This window comes from Crocodylus porosus, unplaced genomic scaffold (assembly GCF_001723895.1).
Source record: "Crocodylus porosus isolate Cpor-Errol unplaced genomic scaffold, CroPor_comp1, whole genome shotgun sequence".
NCBI lineage: Eukaryota > Metazoa > Chordata > Crocodylia > Crocodylidae > Crocodylus > Crocodylus porosus.
Window position 1 is genome coordinate 720879 of NW_017728890.1, and position 3871 is coordinate 724749.

Here is a 3871-nt window from a genome sequence, read left to right on the forward strand (position 1 = left end):
CCCACCCTTTCCTGCTGCTGTCTGATGCTCCCCCAGCCCTTCCTATTGCTCTGCCCCATAGATGGCTGCAGGGCAGGAAGTGGGGGGAGAGGGCTGGGAGCCTGGACGCCTCCTGGGAGAGGAGCTGGGGCCACTGGTTGAAGCAGGGAAGAGGGTGGGAGGCACTCACAGCATGGGGAACTGAGAGTCCTGTCCCTGCCCCCCACCCCCACCCAGCCTGTCTGTGCCTCAGTTTCCCCAGCTGGGGGCACTTACTGGAGAAGGTGTCTGGACACTGGGTTCTCCCCCGCCCCCCACCTGCCCGTGCCTCAGTTTCTCCAGCTAGAGGCACTCCCTGGGGAAGGTGCCCGGACGCCTGGGTTCACCCTCCCGTGCCTCAGTTTCCCAGCCCAGAGCACTCACTGGGGAAGGTGCCGGGGGCTCCGCCCTGCTTGGCTGCCCGGCTCTGGCTCTGGCTCTGGCTCTGGCTCTGGCTCTGGCCCGGGCCGGGGCAGCGGCCACCGTCGGCGAAGGGGAAGGCGAGGCTGGGTGAGGCCGGGGAGATGCCCGGTGGCGGTGGCCCGAGCTCGGCCAGCGACAGCTCCTCCAGTGCCGCAGGCAGCACGGCTGGGCCCCCAGGCGGGCTACGGGGGCCGGAGCCCGCGAACAGGATCACGCCGCCTGCGGGACACGTGGGTCAGGAGCCACACGCGTGCGCTTGCACACCCACGCTTGCACGCGCACGTTTGCATGTGCCACCGCAGGAAAGTAGAGCAGAGGCGGGGGGGGAATGCACTGAGTCTCTCTGCACGACACCCCCCTCGTGCCCCACACTCCAGACCTGCCCCCCTGCCCCCACGTGCACCGGCGCCCATGTGTGGGAACGCGGCCCCGATCCGTACAGGCGCGACCTGCCGCCCCTGCCCCCAGCTGCCCCACAGGGGAGGCAGGAGCCGCAGGCAGGGCGTGAACCCATTGCTTGGAGAAGCCACAACCAGGTCAAGCAGCATGTGTTGGCGGGGGTGGGGGGGTGAGAATGGGGTCTGGAGGTGGTGCACAGGGGCTGGGGAGGTCATGTGCAGTGGTGCCAAGGGCTGGCACCTGCCCCCTCCCCCCTGTCCCCATTAACACACTGGCACCGGGCTGCTTGCCAGCTGCACATGCCCACGTGCCCTGCCCACACGTGCAGCTCAGCCCAGCCACCTGCCCTGCCCCCCTCCCAGGTCCCTTTTGAAGGCGGGGGGGTTCCCTCTGGAGGCATCTGTGGAGACTGAGCCCTTCTCTCCTGGCTGTTTGCCTTCCAGCAGCCCTGGAGCGGATCGGGGCCAACTCAGGCAGCTCCTAAAGCAAAACCAAGTCCCTGTGCCAGGAGCCCGTGGCTCCAGAGCTGAGAGCCAGGCAGAGAGAAGCCAGGTATCCCGAGCCCCTGCTGTCTGAGGTGCTTCTAGCTCCCAGCTCCCCCCCACAACAGCCGGGGGGGCGGCACTGCAGGCCAGGAGAAATCCCCCGGCGAGGACAGGATGCAGCTCCAGAAGCAGCAGCAGCCCCATGGACCTGGTGACCTGGATTCTCCTGACAAAGGCAGTCGCAGGCACGTGCCTGCTCCCTCCCGCCTGCCGCGGCGCCTAAACCTCCTGCTCTTCTCCGGGGGTGGGAGCAGCAGGATGGGGATGCCCCCCACTCTGGTGCTTGCGCCTGTGCTCCTGCCCCCCCCCGGTCCCGCTGCCCCCATGCAGCCAGCCTGGATGGCAGCCCCTGGGAAAAAAGGCAACGGAGCCAATTTTGGCTGCAGGGATGTCAGGAAAGAGGAAGCGACCTGGTCCCAGCTTGCAGCTGGCTCTGGGGCACAGCGTTGTGGTGGGGGCTGGATCTGGCCAGCCCCCACTCCAGCAGAAGCGCTAAAAACCAATGCTGTGCGGTGCACGTCTGAGCAGCGCTGGGAAGAAGCTGCCCGTGTTTCCACCCCGGGGCCGGTTCTGCCCAAACAGGAAGGCGCCCAGACCAGACCCCCGGGCTGCGCGATCCCATTTCCAACCCCCAGCTGGGAGCTGTGGCTCTGAGTCCCTGAACCCAGTGCCCAGAGCAGCCCGAGGCCATGGGGCAGCTCTGGGCCCACTTGCAGGGAACCAGGGAGCTATAGGCAGCTGCCCAGGGCAGCTGGAACTGCTGTGGGACCGGCCCACTCCACCACCCACCTGGGCAGTGGCTTGAGCCGGACAGGAGCATATCTGCGGGGTGGGGTAAAGGATGCTGGGGCAGGGCTGGAAGCATAGAGCTGGGATCCCTGCATAAGCTGCTGCTTTGTTCCACCCCAGAAGCAGCTACATCTTGGCACTGGCTGGGTAGCCCCTGGGGGGCTTCAATTGGAGTGAGCCTCCGGGGGGACATCACACAGGGAAACCGAGGCACTGCCAGGCCCCATGGCAGCACACCCAGCCTGCCTCCATCCTTCGGGTGCCATGGCAGGCAGGGATCATGCCAGGCTTTCCCCACCCACCCCTGTAGGGACCCGCTGGCTGGTGGGGGGCTGCACCCCCCCGGGGCAGGAGGGGCAGGCCTGCCCGCTGCAGCAGCCAGGGGCATCCCCTCTCCAGCAGGGGCCAGACCCCCGCAATGCTGCAGCCTCAGCGAGCCCCAGGCCCTCCCGGCACCTGCGCCCTGCAGCAGCCGGCGCAAATTAGGTCAATGTCACGGTGGCGCTGGGAGACACAGAATGAGGTGACGCAGCCCGGCGAGGGGGGTGTCAGGCCCAGGCCCCCCCTCCCCCTCACACGTGGACACATGCATGCCCGCCTCCCTGCACTCTCCGGCCCGGGAACGGGGGGCAGCCCCAGCGCAAAGAGCAGGGAAACAAAGGGGATGGCTGCAGCAAGGCGGCGGAGAGCGAGCGGGCCATCTGCTTCCACCCGGGCTTGGGGAGGGGGGTGGAAATCAAGCCAGCTGCCCCCTCCTCCCTTTCCCTTCCCTGCATTAGGGAGCCGAGGTCCTGTTTTCAGTGTCAGCTACCCTGAGGTCCCCCCCACCCGCTCCACCCCTGGGAGCAGCATGAAACTCCAGGGCAGGGGAGAGGAGAGGAGAGGGCCAGCCCCGGGGACAGAGGGGAGGCAGGGGGCACCGGACCATACAAAGTGGGGGCCAGGGGCACCTGGAGTCCATGCTCCCCCCCGCTGGGGAAGCCGGTTTCCCACAACCTGCCAACAGGAAAACAGGGGAGCCAGAGCCAGGCGTCCGGGCAAGGACAGGAGGTCCCAGGGGGCAGGGAGCAAGCCCGGATGCTGCTTACATGGGAACCCCCTTCTCCAGGCCGGGGTTGTTTGGGGTCCCACCGGCGCCGCATCTCCAGCACCTGCTCTGAGATCCGCTCAGTCCTGCCTGCCACTGCAGCCTTGCAGGTCTCGGAGGCCCCTAAATCCCCTGGACACCTCTGAACGCCCCCCTGCCTGTGCCTTCAGCAGGCAGCACAGGCTGGATGTGCCAGAAGTGACTTCTCCCAGAACACATGGGCGAGACAGCGGCCGCAGCCGGGCAGGGGCACTGCGATGCGCGCGCGGGCGGCCGCGGTGTCCCGGGGCGGGCGAGCTGTCCGGGGTAGATGTGGCCACGCGTGGCCCCCGGAGACTCGGCCCTCCTGAAACCTCCAGGGCTGCAGGGCCGCGATGGGGTAAAGCCCAGGCAGCAAGGACGTTTCGGGGCTGTGCTCAGCACAGGCGGGGGCTGAATGACCGCGGCGTGGGGGGCCACCGGGCTCCGCTGCCCCTGGGCGTGAGGACCGGCTCCAGCCTCTGTGCCTGGGTCTCCCTACTGGCAGCCACACACCCTGGCCCCCAAATCCCTGGGTTAAGTGTCGGGTTCGGGGTAGCCCAGGCAGCAAGGACGTTTCGGGGCTGTGCTC